At 45.5% G+C, this 15,016-nt stretch overlaps 1 non-coding gene and 28 pseudogenes across 1 annotated transcript; all 29 read left to right on the plus strand.

Moving 5' to 3' along the window:
- The first annotated feature begins 533 nt into the window (after window positions 1-533).
- LOC148252322 (5S ribosomal RNA) lies at window positions 534-652 on the plus strand (annotated as a pseudogene).
- A 561-nt stretch (window positions 653-1,213) lies between these two features.
- LOC148252323 (5S ribosomal RNA) lies at window positions 1,214-1,332 on the plus strand (annotated as a pseudogene).
- Window positions 1,333-2,196: 864 nt separating this feature from the next.
- On the plus strand, window positions 2,197-2,315 carry LOC148252324 (5S ribosomal RNA; annotated as a pseudogene).
- A 205-nt stretch (window positions 2,316-2,520) lies between these two features.
- Window positions 2,521-2,639, plus strand: LOC148252325 (5S ribosomal RNA; annotated as a pseudogene).
- A 207-nt stretch (window positions 2,640-2,846) lies between these two features.
- On the plus strand, window positions 2,847-2,965 carry LOC148252326 (5S ribosomal RNA; annotated as a pseudogene).
- Window positions 2,966-3,525: 560 nt separating this feature from the next.
- On the plus strand, window positions 3,526-3,644 carry LOC148252327 (5S ribosomal RNA; annotated as a pseudogene).
- Window positions 3,645-3,849: 205 nt separating this feature from the next.
- Window positions 3,850-3,968, plus strand: LOC148252328 (5S ribosomal RNA; annotated as a pseudogene).
- A 206-nt stretch (window positions 3,969-4,174) lies between these two features.
- On the plus strand, window positions 4,175-4,293 carry LOC148252329 (5S ribosomal RNA). The gene has a single exon (XR_015814871.1). It is a non-coding gene; the product is annotated as a 5S ribosomal RNA (ribosomal RNA).
- Window positions 4,294-4,854: 561 nt separating this feature from the next.
- On the plus strand, window positions 4,855-4,973 carry LOC148252330 (5S ribosomal RNA; annotated as a pseudogene).
- A 206-nt stretch (window positions 4,974-5,179) lies between these two features.
- On the plus strand, window positions 5,180-5,298 carry LOC148252331 (5S ribosomal RNA; annotated as a pseudogene).
- Window positions 5,299-5,503: 205 nt separating this feature from the next.
- Window positions 5,504-5,622, plus strand: LOC148252332 (5S ribosomal RNA; annotated as a pseudogene).
- A 206-nt stretch (window positions 5,623-5,828) lies between these two features.
- On the plus strand, window positions 5,829-5,947 carry LOC148252333 (5S ribosomal RNA; annotated as a pseudogene).
- A 534-nt stretch (window positions 5,948-6,481) lies between these two features.
- LOC148252334 (5S ribosomal RNA) lies at window positions 6,482-6,600 on the plus strand (annotated as a pseudogene).
- A 560-nt stretch (window positions 6,601-7,160) lies between these two features.
- On the plus strand, window positions 7,161-7,279 carry LOC148252335 (5S ribosomal RNA; annotated as a pseudogene).
- Window positions 7,280-7,837: 558 nt separating this feature from the next.
- On the plus strand, window positions 7,838-7,956 carry LOC148252336 (5S ribosomal RNA; annotated as a pseudogene).
- Window positions 7,957-8,453: 497 nt separating this feature from the next.
- LOC148252337 (5S ribosomal RNA) lies at window positions 8,454-8,572 on the plus strand (annotated as a pseudogene).
- Window positions 8,573-9,454: 882 nt separating this feature from the next.
- LOC148252338 (5S ribosomal RNA) lies at window positions 9,455-9,573 on the plus strand (annotated as a pseudogene).
- Window positions 9,574-9,779: 206 nt separating this feature from the next.
- On the plus strand, window positions 9,780-9,898 carry LOC148252339 (5S ribosomal RNA; annotated as a pseudogene).
- A 561-nt stretch (window positions 9,899-10,459) lies between these two features.
- On the plus strand, window positions 10,460-10,578 carry LOC148252340 (5S ribosomal RNA; annotated as a pseudogene).
- A 206-nt stretch (window positions 10,579-10,784) lies between these two features.
- LOC148252341 (5S ribosomal RNA) lies at window positions 10,785-10,904 on the plus strand (annotated as a pseudogene).
- Window positions 10,905-11,198: 294 nt separating this feature from the next.
- On the plus strand, window positions 11,199-11,317 carry LOC148252342 (5S ribosomal RNA; annotated as a pseudogene).
- A 204-nt stretch (window positions 11,318-11,521) lies between these two features.
- On the plus strand, window positions 11,522-11,640 carry LOC148252343 (5S ribosomal RNA; annotated as a pseudogene).
- Window positions 11,641-11,846: 206 nt separating this feature from the next.
- Window positions 11,847-11,967, plus strand: LOC148252344 (5S ribosomal RNA; annotated as a pseudogene).
- Window positions 11,968-12,200: 233 nt separating this feature from the next.
- On the plus strand, window positions 12,201-12,318 carry LOC148252345 (5S ribosomal RNA; annotated as a pseudogene).
- A 561-nt stretch (window positions 12,319-12,879) lies between these two features.
- On the plus strand, window positions 12,880-12,998 carry LOC148252346 (5S ribosomal RNA; annotated as a pseudogene).
- A 207-nt stretch (window positions 12,999-13,205) lies between these two features.
- On the plus strand, window positions 13,206-13,324 carry LOC148252347 (5S ribosomal RNA; annotated as a pseudogene).
- A 208-nt stretch (window positions 13,325-13,532) lies between these two features.
- LOC148252348 (5S ribosomal RNA) lies at window positions 13,533-13,651 on the plus strand (annotated as a pseudogene).
- A 562-nt stretch (window positions 13,652-14,213) lies between these two features.
- On the plus strand, window positions 14,214-14,332 carry LOC148252349 (5S ribosomal RNA; annotated as a pseudogene).
- Window positions 14,333-14,857: 525 nt separating this feature from the next.
- On the plus strand, window positions 14,858-14,975 carry LOC148252350 (5S ribosomal RNA; annotated as a pseudogene).
- The last annotated feature ends 41 nt before the right edge of the window (window positions 14,976-15,016 follow it).

Raw genomic sequence — 15,016 nt, forward strand, 5'->3', positions numbered from 1 at the left:
CGCGCGAATGGAATTATGAACCGCTGGTTTATTCGCAAAGGTGAGTCACGGTGCTGGGGCATTTTACTTGATATTAGAACGAGAATGAGAGATGCAGAGTGCACGCACAAGGAAACAAATGACGGGAGCGGGGATGGAAGGAGAAAGAGTGAATTTATTTGCAGCGCAGAATGATACATGAGCGATCATACCAACACTAATGCAACGGATTCTATCAAAACTCCGCAAGTTAAGGGTGCTTGGGCAAGAGTAGTACTAGGATGGGTGACCTTCTTGCGAAGTTCTTATATTTCACCCATTTTCTTGGGAAGTTCTCGTGTTGCACCCATTTTTTTGAAGATGATTCTTTCAACGTTGCACGCGACTTGAATTATGGTCCACAGATTTATTCGTAAATGTGAGTCACGGCACCGTGGCATTTTACTTGATATTTGAACGAGAACGGGAGGTGCAGTGCGCACCCACAAGGAAACAAATGACGGGAGGGGGAAGAAAGGAGAAGGAGTGAATGTGTTTGCAGTGCGAAATTAATCAGGTGCGATCATACCAACACTCATGCCCCGGATCCCTTCAGAACTCCGCAGTTAAGTGTGGTTGGGCGAGAGTAGTACTCGGATGGGTGACCTTCTGGAAAGTCCTCGTGTTGCACCAATTTTTTTTCGGATGGGTTGTTCGACGTTACACGCGAATGGAATTATGAACCGCTGGTTCATTCGCAAAGGTGAGTCACGGTGCTGGGGAATTTTACTTGATATTAGAACGAGAAGGAGAGATGCAGAGTGCACGCATATAGAAACAAAATACGGGAGGGGGGATGGAAGGAGAAAGAGTGTATGTATTTGCAGCGCAGAATGAAACATGAACGATCATACCAGCACAAATGCACCGGATTCTATTAGAACTCCGCAAGTTACGGGTGCTTGGGCGAGAGTACTACTAGGATGGGTGACCTGCTGCGAAGTCCTTATATTTCATCCATTTTCTTGGGAAGTCCTCGTGTTGCACCAATTTTTTTTACAGATGATTCTTTCGACGTTACGCGCGACTTGAATTATGGTCCGCAGGTTTATTCGCAAATTGAGTCACGGCACCGTGGTATTTTACTTGATATTTGAACAAGAATGGGAGGTGCAGTGCGCACGAACAAGGAAACAAATGACGGGAGGGGGAAGAAAGGAGAAGGAGTGTATGTATTTGGAGCGCGAAATTAAACAGGTGCGGTCATACCAGCACTAATGCATCGGATCCCATCAGAACTCCGCAGTTAAGTGTGCTTGGGCTAGAGTTGTACTCGGATGGGTGACCTCCTAGGAAGTCCTCGTGTCGCACATTTTTTTTTTCAAACGGGTCGTTCGACGTTACGCGCGACTGGAACTATGATCCGCTGGTTTATACGCAAATGTGAGTCAAGAAACAGGGGCATTTTAATCGATATTAGAACGAGAATGAGAGGTGCAGTGTGAACGCACAAGAAAACAAATGATGGGAGGTGGGAGGGAAGGAGAAGGTGTGTATCTATTTGCAGCGCGAAATGAAATATGTGCGATCATACCAGCACTAATTCACCGGATCCTATCAGAACTCCGCCGTATTACTCGGATGGGTGACCTCCTGGGAAGTCCTCGTGTTGCACCCATTTTTTTTCAGATGGGTCGTTCGACGTTACGCGCGAATAGAATTATGAACCGCTGGTTCATTCGCAAAGGTGAGTCACGGTGCCGTCATATTTTTCTTGATATTAGAACGAGAAGGAGAGATGTAGAGTGCACGCACAAGGAAACTAATGACGGGAGGAGGGATGGAAGGAGAGAGAATGTATGTATTTGCATCGCAGAATGAAACAGGTGCGATCATACCAGCACTAATGCAACGGATTCTATCAGAACTCCGCAAGTTAAGGGTGCTTGAGCGAGAGTAGTACTTGGATGGGTGACCTCTTATGAAGTCCTTATATTTCACCCGTTTTCTTGGAAAGTCCTCGTTTTGCACCAATTTTTTACAGATGATTCTTTTGACGTTATGCGCGACTTGAATTATGGTTCGCAGGTTTATTCCCAAATGTGAGTCACGGCGCCGTGGCATTTTACTTGATATTTGAGTGAGAACGGGAGGTGCAGTCCGCACGCACAAGGAAACAAATGACTTGAGGGGGAAGATAAGAGAAGGAGTGTATGTATTTGCAGCGCGAAATTAAACAGGTGCGATCATACTAGCACTAATGTATCGGATTCCATCAGAACTTCGCAGTTAAGTGTGTTTGGGCGAGAGTAGTACTCGGATGGGTGACCTCCTGGGAAGTCCTCGTTTCGCACATATTTTTTTTCAGACGGATCATTCGACATTACTCGTGACTGGAACTATGGTCCGCTAATTAATACGCAAATGTAAGTCAAGAAGCAGAACATTTTAATCGATATTAGAACAAGAAGGAGAGGTGCAGTGTGAATGCACAAGGAAACAAATGATGGGAGGGGAGAAGAAAGGAGAAGGAATGTATGTATTTTCAGCACAAAATGAAACAGGTGCGATCATACCAGCACAAATGCACCTGATCCCATCAGAACTCCGCAGTTAAGTGTGTTTTGGCGAAAGTAGTACAAGGATGGGTTACCTCCTGAGAAGTTCTCGTGTTGCACCCATTTTTTTTTTCAGATGGGTCGTTCAACATTACGCGTGACTGGAACTATGGTCCGCTGGTTTATACGCAAATGTGAGTCAAGACAAAGGGGCATTTTAATTGATATTAGAACGAGAAGAAGAGGTGAAGTGTGAACGCACTAGGAAACAAATGACGGGAGGGGGAAGAAAGGAGAAGGAGTGAATGTATTTGCAGCGCGAAATTAATCAGGTGCGATCATACCAACACTAATGCCCCGGATCCCTTCAGAACTCCGCAGTTAAGTGTGGTTGGGCGAGAGTAGTACTCGGATGGGTGACCTCTTGGGAAGTTCTCGTGTGGCACCCATTTTTTTTCAGATGGGTCGTTCGACGTTACGCGCGAATGGAATTATGAACCGCTCGTTCATTCGCAAAGGTTAGTCACGGTGTTGGGACATTTTACTTGATATTAGAAAGAGAAGGAGAGATGCAGAGTGCACGCACAAGGAAACAAATGACGGGAGGGGGGATGGAAGGAGAAAAAGTGTATGTATTTACAGCGCATAATGAAACATGAGCAATAATACCAGCACTAATGCAGTAGATTCTATCAGAACTTCGAAAGTTAAGGGTACTTGGGCAAGAGTAGTACTAGGATGGGTGACCTCCTGCAAATTCCTTATATTTCTCCCATTTTCTTGGGAAGTCCTTGTGTTGCACCCATTTTTAACAGATGATTCTATCGACGTTATGCACGACTTGAATTATGGTCTACAGGTTTATACGCAAATGTGAGTCACGGTGCCGTGGCAATTTACTTGATATTAGAACGAGAACGGGAGGTGCAGTGCGCACGCACAAGGAAACAAATAACAGGACAGGGAAGAAAGGAGAAGGAGTGTATGAATTTGCAGCGCGAAATTAAACAAGTGCGATCATACTAGCACTAATGCACCGGATCCCATCAGAACTCCGCAATTAAGTGTGATTGGGCGAGAGTAGTACTCGGATGGGTGACCTCCTCGGAAGTTCTCGTGTGACACTAATTTTTTTCAGACGGGTCGTTCGTTGTTATGCGCGACTGGAACTATGGTCCGCTTATTTATACGCAAATGTGAGTCAAGAAGCAGTGGCTTTTTAACCAATATTAGAACGAGAAGGAGAGGTGCAGTGTGAACGCACAAGGAAACAAATGATGGGATGGGGGAGGGAAGGAGAAGTAGTGTATGTATTTTCAGCACGAAATGAAATAGGTGCGATAATACCAACACAGATGCATCGGATCCCATCAGAACTCCGCAGTTAAGTGTGCTTTGGCGAAAGTAGTTCAAGGATGGGTTACCTCTTAGGAAGTTCTCGTGTTGCACCCATTTTTTTTTCAGGCAGGCCGTTCGACGTTATGCGCGACTGGATCTATGGTCCGCTGGTTTATACGCAAATGTGAGTCAAGACGCAGGGGCATTTTAATTGATATTAGAACGAGAATGAGAGGTGAAGTGTGAACGCACCAGGAAACAAATGACGGGAGGGGGAAGAAAGGAGAAGGAGTGTATGTATTTGTAGCGCAAAATCAAATAGGTGCGATCATACCAGCACTAATGCACCGGATCCCATCAGAACTTCGCAGTTAAGTGTGCTTGGGCGAGAGTAGTACTTGGATGGGTGACCTCTTGGGAAGTCCTTGTGTTGCACCCATTTATTTTCGGATGGGTCATTCGACGTTACGCGCGAATGGAATTATGAACCGCTGGTTCATTCGCAAAGATGAGTCACGGTGCCGAGGCATTTTACTTGATACTAGAACGAAAACGAGAGACGCACAGTGCACGCACAAGAAAACAATTGATGGGAGGGGGGATGGAAGGAGAAAGAGTGTATGTATTTGCAGCGCAGAATGAAACATGAGCGATCATACCAGCATTTATGCAACAGATTCTATTAGAACTCCGCAGTTAAGGGTGCTTGGGCGAGAGTAGTACTAGGATGGGTGGCCTCCTGCGAAGTCCTTATATTTCACCCCATTTTCTTGGGAAGTTCTCGTGTTGCACCCATTTTTTTGCAGATGATTCTTTCGACGTTACGCTTGACTTGAATTATGGTCCGCAGGTTTATTCGCAAATGTGAGTCACGGCGCCGTGGCATTTCACTTGATATTTTAAAAAGAACAGGAGGTACAATGCACACGCACAAGGAAACAAATGACGAGAGGGGGAAGAATGGAGAAGGAATGTGTGTATTTGCAGCGCAAAATTAAACTGTTGCGATCATGCCAACACTAATGCACCGGAGCTCATCAAAACTTCGCAGTTAAGTGTGTTTGGGCGAGAGTAGTACTCGGATGGGTGACCTCTTGGGAATTCCTCGTGTCGCACTAATTTTCTTTTAGACGGGTCGTTCGACGTTACACGCGACTGGAACTATGATCCGCTGTTTTATACGCAAATGTGAGTCAAGAAGCAGGGGCATTTTAATTGATATTAGAACGAGAAAGAGAGGTGCAGTGTGAATGCACAAGGAAATTATTGATGGGAGCGGGGACAGAAGGAGAAGGAGCGTATGTATTTTCAGCACCAAATGAAATAGGTGCGATCATAACAGCACAAATGCACCGGATCCCATCAGAACTACGCAGTTAAGTGTGCTTTGGCGAAAGTAGTACAATGATGGGTTACCTCCTGGGAAGTTCTCGTGTTACACCCTTTTTGTTTTTTCAGATGGGTTGTTCGACGTTACGCGCGATTGGAACTATGGTCCGCTGGTTTATACGCAAGTGTAAGACAAGAGGCAGGGGCATTTTAATTGATATTAGAACGAGAAGGAGAGGTGAAGTGTGAACGCACCAAGAAAAAAATGACGGGAGGGGGAAGAAAGGAGGAGTGTATGTATTTACAACGCGAAATTAAACAGGTGCGATCATACCAGTACTAATGCACCGGATCCCATCAGAACTCCGCAGTTAAGTATGCTTGGGCAAAAGTAGTACTCGGATCGGGGACCGCCTAGGAATTCCTCGTGTCGCACCAATTTTTTTTCAGATGGGTCGTTCGACATTACGCGCGACTGGAACTATGGTCCGCTGGTTTATACGCAAATTAAAGTCAAGAAGCAGGGGCATTTTAATCGATATTAGAATGAGAAGGAGAGATGTAGTGTGAATGCACAAGGAAACAAATGATGGGAGGGGGGAGGGAAAGAGAAGGAGTGTATGTATTTTCAGCACGAAATGAAACAGGTGCGATCATACCAGCACAAATACACTGGATCCCATCATAACTCCGCAGTTAAGTGTGCTTTCGCGAAAGTAGTACAAGGACGGGTTACCTCCTGGGAAGTTCTTGTGTTGCACCCATTTTTTTTTTCAGATGGGTCGTTCGACGTTACGCGCGACTGGAACTATGGTCCGCTGGCTTATACCCAAATGTTAGTTAAGAAGCAAGGTCATTTTAATCGATATTAGAACGAGAATGAGTGGTGCAGTGTGAACGCACAAGGAAACAAATGACGGGAGGGGGGAGGGAAGGAGAAGGAGTGTATATATTTGCAGCACGAAATGAAACAGGTGCGATCATACCAGAACAAATGCACCGGATCCCATCAGAACTCCGCAATAAAGTGTGTTTTGGCGAAAGTTGTACAATTATAGGTTACCTCCTCGGAAGTTCTCGTGTTGCACGCATTTATTTTTCTGATGGGTCGTTCAACATTACGCACGACTGGAACTATGGGTCCACTGGTTTATACGCAAATGTGAGTCAAGACGCAGAGGCATTTTAATTGATATTAGAACGAGAATGAGAGGTGTAGTTTGAACGCACCAGGAAAAAAATGACGGGAGGGGGAAGAAAGGAGAAGGGGTGTTTGTATTTGCAGCTCTAAATAAAACAGGTGCGATCATACCAGCACTAATGCACCGTATCCCATCAGAACTCCACAGTTAAGTGTGCTTGGGCAAGAGTTGTACTCGGATGGGTGACCTCCTGGGAAGTTCTTGTGTTGCACCCATTTTTTTTCGGATGGATCGATCGACGTTACGCGCGAATGGAATTATGAACCGCTGGTTCATTCGCAAAGGTGAGTCATGGTGCCGGGGTATTTTACTTGATATTAGAACGAGAAGGAGAGATGCAGAGTGCATGCACGAGGAAACAAATGATGGGAGGGGGATGGAACGAGAAAGAGTGTATGTATTTACACCGCAGAATGAAACATGAGCGATCATACCAGCACTAATGCAATGGATTCTATCAGAACTCCGCCAGTTATGGGTGTTTGGGCAAGAGTAGTACTGGGATGGGTGACCTCCTGCGAAGTCCTTATATTTCACCCATTTTATTGGGAAGTCCTCGTGTTGCACCCATTTTTTTGCAGATGATTCTTTCGACGTTACACGCGACTTGAATTATTGTCTGCAGGTTTATTCGCAAATGTGAGTCACAGCGCCGTGACATTTTACTTGATATTAAAACGAGAACGGGAGGTGCAGTGCGCACGCACAAGGAAACAAATGACGGGAGGGGGAAGACAGGAGAAGGAGTGTATGTATTTGCAGTGCGAAATGAAACAGGTGCGATCATACCAGCATCAATGCACCGGATCCCATCAGAACTCTGCAGTTAAGTGTGCTTCGGCGAGAGTAGTACTCGAATGGGTGACCTCTTGGGAAGTCCTCGTGTTGCACCCATTTATTTTAGATGGGTCATTCGATGTTACGCGCGAAAGGAATTATGAACCGCTGGTTCTTTCGCAAAGGTGAGTCACGGTACCGGGGCATTTTACTTGTTATTAAAACGAGATGGAGAGATGCAAGGTGCACGCACATAGAAACAAATGACGGGAGAGGGGATGGAAGGAGAAAGAGTGTATGTATTTGCAGCGCAGAATGAAACATGAGCGATCATACCAGCACTAATGCAACGGATTCTATCAGAACTCCTCAGTTAAGGGTGATTGGGCGAGGTAGTACTAGGATGGGTGACCTCCTACGAAGTCCATATATTTCACCCGTTTTATTGGGAAGTCCTCGTGTTGCACCCATTTTTTTGCAGATGAATTTTTCGACATCACGTGTGACTTGAATTATGGTCCGTAGGTTTATTCGCAAATGTGAGTTACGGCGCCGTGGGATTTTACTTGATATTAAAATGAGAACGGGAGGTGCAGTACGCACGCACAAGGAAATAAATGACGGGAGGGGGAAGAAAGGAAAAGGAGTGTATATATTTGCAGCACGAAATTAAACAGGTGCGATCATACCAGCACTAATGCACTAGATCCCATCAGAACTCCGCAGTTAAGTGTGCTTGAGCAAGAGTAGTACTCGGAAGGGTGACCTCTTGGGAAGTCCTCGTGTCGCACCAATTTTCTTTCAGACGGGTCATTCGATGTTACGCGCGGCTGGAACTATGGTCAGCTGGTTTATACGCAAATGTGAGTCAAGAGGCAGGGGCATTTTAATCGATTTTAGAACAAAGAGAGGTGCAGTGTGAACGCACAAGGAAATAAATGATGGGAGGGGGGAGGGAAGGAGAAGTAGTGTATGTATTTTCAGCACAAAATGAAACAGGTGCGATAATACCAGCCCAAATGCACCGGATCCCATCAATACTGTACAAGGATGCGTTACCTCCTGGGAAGTTCTCGTGTTGCAGCCATTTTTTTTTTCATGTGGGTCGTTCGACATTACGTGCCACTAGAACTATGGTCCGCTGGTTTATACGCAAATGTGAGTCAAGACGCAGAGGCATTTTAATTGATATTAGAACGAGAAGGAGAGGTGAAGTGTGAACGCACCAGGAAACAGATGACGGGAGGGGGAAGAAAGGAGGAGTGTATTTATTTGCAGCACGAAAAGAAACAGGTGCGATCATACCAGCACTAATTCACCGTATCCCATAAGAACTCTGCAGTTAAGTGTGCTTGGACGAGAGTAGTACTCGGATGGGTGACCTCTTGGGAAGTTCTCGTGTTACACCCATTTTTTTTCGGATGGGTCGTTCGACGTTACGCGCGAATGGAATTATGAATTGTTAGATCATTCGCAAAGGTGAGTCATGGTTCCGGGGCATTTTAATTGATATTAGAATAAGAAGAAGTGATGCAGAGTGCATGCACAAAGAAACAAATGACGAGAGGGGGGATGGAAGGAGAAAGAGTGTATGTATTTGCAGCGCAGAATGAAACATGAGCGATCATACCAGTACTAATGCAACGGATTCTATCAGAACTCCGCAAGTTAAGGGTGCTTGGGTGAGAGTCGTACTAGGATGGGTGACCTCCTGCGAAGTCCTTATATTTCACCCATTTTCTTGGGAAATCCTCGTGTTGCACCCATTTTTTTGCAGATGATTCTTTCGACGTTACGCGACTTCGATTATGGTCTGCAGGTTTATTCGCAAATGTGAGTAACGGCGTCGTGGCATTTTACTTGATATTAGAACGAGAACAGGAGGTGTAGTGCGCATGCACAAGGAAACAAATGACGGGAGGGGGAAGAAAAGAGAAGGAGTGTATGTACTTGTAGCGCGAAATTAAACAGGTGATATCATACCAGCACTAATGCACCGAATCCCATCAGAACTCCGGAGTTAAGTGTGCTTGGTGAGAGTAGTTCTCGGATGGGTGACCTCTTGGGAAGTCCTTGTGTCGCACCAATTTTTTTCAGACGGGTCGTTCGATGTTACGCGCGACTAGATCTTTGGTCTGCTGGTTTATACACAAATGTGAGTCAAGAAGCAGGGACATTTTAATCGATATTAGAAAGAGAAGGAGAGGTGCAGTGTGAATGCACAAGGAAACAAATGACGGGAGGGGGGAGGGAAGGAGAAGGAGTGTATGCATTTTCAGCACAAAATGAAACAGGTGCGATCATACCAGCACAAATGCACCTGATCCCATCAGAACTCCGCAGTTAAGTGTTCTTTGGCGATAGTAGTACAAGGATGGGTTACCTCCTGGGAAGCTCTCGTGTTGCACCCATTTTTTTTTTCAGATGGGTCATTCGACGTTACGCGCGACTGGAACTATGGTCCGAGGTTTATACGCAAATGTGAGTCAAGACACAAGGACATTTTAATTGACATTAGAACGAGAAGGAGAGGTGAAGTGTGAACGCACCAGGAAACAAATGATGGGAGGGGGAAGAAAGGAGAAGGAGTGTATGTATTTGCATTGCGAAATGAAACAGGTGCGATAATACCTGCACTAATGCACCGAATCACATCAGAACTCCGCAGTTAAGTGTGCTTGGGCGAGAGTAGTACTCGGATGGGTGACCTCCTGGGATGTCCTCTTGTTGCACCCATATTTTTTCGGATGAGTCATTCGATGTTACGTGCGAATGGAATTATAAACTGCTGGTTCATTCGCAAAGGTGAGTCATGGTGCCGGGGCATATTATTTGATATTAAAACAAGAAGGAGAGATGCAGGGTGGATGCACAAGGAAACAAATGACGGGAGGGGGGATGGAAGGAGAAAGAGGGTATGTATTTGCAGCGCAGAATGAAACATGAGCGATCATACCTGCACTAATGCAACGTATTCTATCAGAACTCCTCAAGTTAAGGGTGTTTGGGCGAGAGTAGTACTAGGATGGGTGACCTCCTGCGAAGTCCTTATATTTCACCCATTTTCTTGAGAAGTCCTCGTGTTGCACCTATTTTTTTACAGATGAAGCTTTCGACGTTACGCGCAACTTAAATTATGGTCCGCAGGATTATTCACAAATGTGAGTCACGGCACCGTATCATTTTACTTGATATTTGAACGAGAATGGGAGGTGTTGTGCGCACGCACAAGGATACAAATGATGGGAGGGGGAAGAAAGGAGAAGGAGTGTATGTATTTGCAGCGCAAAATTAAACAGGTGCGATCATACCAGCACTAATGTACCGTATCCCATCTGAACCCCGCAGTTAATTGTGCTTGGGCGAGAGTTGTACTCGGATGGGTGACCTCTTGAGAAGTCCTCGTGTCGCATTAATTTTTTTCCAGACGGGTCGTTCGACGTTACACGCGACTGGAACTATTGTCCGCTGGTTTATACGCAAATATGAGTCAAGAAGCAGGGGCATTTTAATCGATATTAGAACGAGAAAAAAAGCTGCAGTGTGAACGCATAAGGAAACAAATGATGGGAGGGGGGAGGGAAGGAGAAGGAGTGTATGTATTTTCAACACGAAATGAAACAGGTGCGATTATACCAGTACAAATACACCAGATCCCATCAGAACTCCGCGGTTAATTGTGCTTAGGCGAGAGTAGTACTCGGATGGGTGACCTCCTGCGAAGTCCTCGCGTGCGCCCCTTTTTTTTTGAATGGGTTGTTCGACGTTACGCGCGAAAGGAATTTTGAACCGTTGGTTCATTCGCAAAGGTGAGTCACGGTACTGGGGCATTTTACTTGATATTTGAATGAGAAGGAGAGATGCAGAGTTCACGCATGGTCCGCAAATTTATTCACAAATGTGAGTCACGGCACCGTGGCATTTTACTTGATATTTGAACGTGAAAGAGAGTTGCAGTGCACACGCGCAAGGAAACAAATGACGGGAGGGGGAAGAAAGGAGAAGGAGTGTACGTATTTGCAGTGCGAAATTAAACAGGTGCGATCATTCCAGCACAAATGCACCGTATCCCATCAGAACTTAGCAGTTAAGTGTGCTTGGGCGAGAGTAGTACTCGGATGAGTGACCTCCTGGGAAGTCCTCGTGTTGCACCTTTTTTTTTCGGATGGGTTGTTCGACGTTACGCGCGAATGGAATTATGAACCGCTGGTTTATTCGCAAAGGTGAGTCACGGTACCTGGGTATTTTACTTGATATTATAACGAGAAGGAGAGATGTAGAGTGCACGCACAAGGACACAAATGACGGGAGAGGGAAGAAAAGAGAAGGAGTGAATGTATTTGCAGTGCAAAATTAATCAGGTGCGATTATAGCAGCACTAATGCACCGGATCCCATAAGAACTCCGCAGTTAAGTGTGCTTGGGCGAGAGTAGTACTCAGATGGGTGACCTCTTGGGAAGTTCTCGTGTTGCACCCTTTTTTTTTCGGATGGGTCGTTCGACGTTACGCGCGAATGGAATTATGAACAGCTGGTTCATTCGCAAAGGTTAGTCACGGTGCCGGGGCATTTTACTTGATATTAGAACAAGAAAAAGAGATACAAAGTGCACGGACAAGGAAATAAATGACGGGAGGTGGGATGGAAAGAGAAAGAGTATATGTATTTGCAACGCATAATGAAAAATAAGTGATCATACCTGCACTAATACAACGGATTCTATCAGAACTCCGCAGTTAAGGGTGCTTGGGCGAGAGTAGTACTAGGATGGGTGACCTCCTGCGAAGTCCTTATATTTCACCCATTTTCTTGGGAAGTCCTCGTGTTGCACCCATTTTTTCGCAGATGATTCTTTCGACGTTACACGCGACTTTAACTATGGTCCGCAGGTTTATTCACAAATGTGAGTCACGGCGCCGTGGAATTTTACTTGATATTAGAACTAGAACGGGAGGTGCAGTGCGCACGCACAAGGAAACAAATGACGGGAGGGGGAAGAAATTATAAGGAGTGTATGTATTTGCAACGCCAAATGAAACATGTGCGATCGTACCAGCACTAATGCACCGGATCCATCATAACTCTGTAGTTAAGTGTGATTGGGCGAGAGTAGTACTATGATGGGTTACCTCCTTGGAAGTCCTCGTTTTGCACCTATTTTTTCTCAGATGGCTCGCTCGACATTACGCGCGAATGGAATTATGAACCACTGGTTCATTCACAAAGGTCAGTTCCAGTGCCGGGGCATTTGACTTGATATTAGAACGAGAAAGAGAGATACGGAGTGCATGCACAAGGAAACAAATGACGGGAGGGGGGATGGAAGGAGAAAGAGTGTATGTATTTGCAGCGCAGAATGAAGCATGAGCGATCATACCAGCACTGATGCAACGGATTCTATAAGAACTCCGCAAGTTAAGGGTGCTTGAGCGAGAGTAGTACTAGGATGGGTGACCTCCTGCGAAGTCCTTATATTTCACCTATTTTTTTGGGAAGTCCTCGTGTTGCACCAATTTTTTTACAAAAGATTCTTTCGATGTTACGCGCGACTCGAATTATGGTTCGCAGGTTTATTCGTAAATATGAGTCACCGCACTATGGCATTTTACTTGATATTAGATCGAGAACGGGAGGTGCAGTGCGCATGCACAAGGAAACAAATGACGGGAGGGAGAAGAAAAGAGAAGGAGTGTATGTATTTGCAGCGCAAAATTAAACAGGTGCGATCAAACTAGAACTAATGCACCGGATCCCATCAGAATTTCGCAGTTAAGTATGCTTGGGTGAGAGTAGTACTCGGATGGGTGACCTCCTGGGAAGTCCTCGTGTCGCACCAATTTTTTTTTCAGACGGGTCGTTCGACATTACGCGCGACTGGAACTATGGTCCGTTGGTTTATACGCAAATGTGAGTCATGATGCAGGGGCATTTTAATCGATATTAGAACGAGAAGGAGAGGTGCAGTGTGAACGCACAAGGAAACAAATGATGGGAGGGGGGAGGAAAAGAGAAGGAGTGTATGTATTTTCAGCACGAAATAAAACAGGTGCGATAATACCAGCACAAATGCACCGGATTCCATCAGAACTCTCTAGTTAAGTGTGCTTTGGCGAAAGTAGTACAAGGATGGCTGACCTCATGGGAAGTTCTCGTGTTGCACCCATTTTTTTTTTTCAGATGGGTCATTCGACGTTACGCGTGACTGGAACTATGGTCTGCTGGTTTATACGCAAATGTGAGTCAAGACACATGGGCATTTTAATTGATATTAGAACGAGAAAGAGAGGTGACGTGTGAACGCACCAGGAAACAAATGACGGGAGGGGGAAGAAAGGGGAAGGTGTGTATGTATTTGTAGCGCAAATATAAACAGGTGCGATCATACCGGTACTAATACACCAGATCTCATCAGAACTCCGCAGTTAAGTGTACTTGGGCAAGAGTAGTTCTCGGATGGGTGACGTCATGGGAAGTCCTCGTGTTGCACCCATTTTTTTTTCGGATGGGTCGTTCGACATTACGCACGAATGGAATGATGAACTGCTGGTTCATTCGCAAAGGTGAGTCACGGTGCCGGGGCATTTTACTTAATATTAGAACGAGAATGAGAGGTACAGAGTGCACGCACAAGGAAACAAATGACAAGAGGGGGGATTGAATGAGAAAGAGTGTATGAATTTGCAGCGTAGTATGAAACATGAGCGATCATACCAGCACTAATGCAACGGATTCTATCAAAACTCCGCAAGTTATGGGTGCTTGGGCGAGAGCAGTACTAGGATAGGTGACCTCCTGCGAAGTCCTTATATTTAACCCATTTTATTGGGAAGTCGTCGTGTTGCACCCACTTTTTTACAGATGATTCTTTCGACGTTGCGTGCGACTTGAATTATGGTCCGCAGGTTTATTCGCAAATGTGAGTCACGGCGCCGTGGCATTTTAGTTGATATTTGAACGAGAATGGGAGGTGCAGTGCGCACGAACAAGGAAACAAATGACGGGAGGGGGAAGAAAGGAGAAAGAGTGTATGTATTTGCAGCACGAAATAAAACAGGTGCGATCATACCAGCACAAATGCACCGGATAACTTTAGAACTCCGCAGTTAAGTGTGCTTTGGCGAAAGTAGTAAAAGAATGGGTTACCTCCTGAGAAGTTCTCGTGTTGCACCCATTTTTTTTTCATATGGGTCGTTCGATGTTACGTGCGACTGGAACTATGGTCCGCTAGTTTATACGCAAATGTGAGTCAAGACACAGGAGCATTTTAATTGATATTAGAACGAGAAGGAGAGGTGAATTGTGAACGCACCAGGAAACAAATGACGGGAGGGAGAAGAAAGGAGAAGGAGTGTATGTATTTGCAGCGCGAAATGAAAAAGGTGCGATCATACTAGCACTAATGCACCGGATCCCATCAGAACTCCGCAGTTAAGATTGCTTGGGTTAGATCGGATGGGTGACCTCCTGGGAAGTTCTTGTGTTGCACCCATTTTTTTTTCAAATGGGTCGTTTGACGTTACGCGTGAATGGAATTATGAACCGCTAGTTCATTCGCAAAGGTGAGCCACGGTGCCGGAGAATTTTACTTGATATTAGAACGAGAAGGAGTGATGCAGAGTGCACGCACAAGGAAACAAATGACGGGAGGGGGGATGGAAGGAGAAAGAGTGTATGTATTTGCAGCGTAGAATTAAACATGAGCGATCATACCAGCACTAATGCAACGGATTCTATCAGAACTCCGCAAGTTAAGAGTGCTTGGGCGAGAGTAGTACTAGGATGGGTGACCTCCTGCGAAATCCGTATATTTCACCCATTTTCTTGGGAAATCCTCGTGTTGCACCCATTTGTTTGC

Source organism: Carica papaya, chromosome 8, assembly GCF_054855325.1.
Source record: "Carica papaya isolate Zhongbai chromosome 8, ASM5485532v1, whole genome shotgun sequence".
Taxonomy (NCBI): Eukaryota; Viridiplantae; Streptophyta; class Magnoliopsida; order Brassicales; family Caricaceae; genus Carica; species Carica papaya.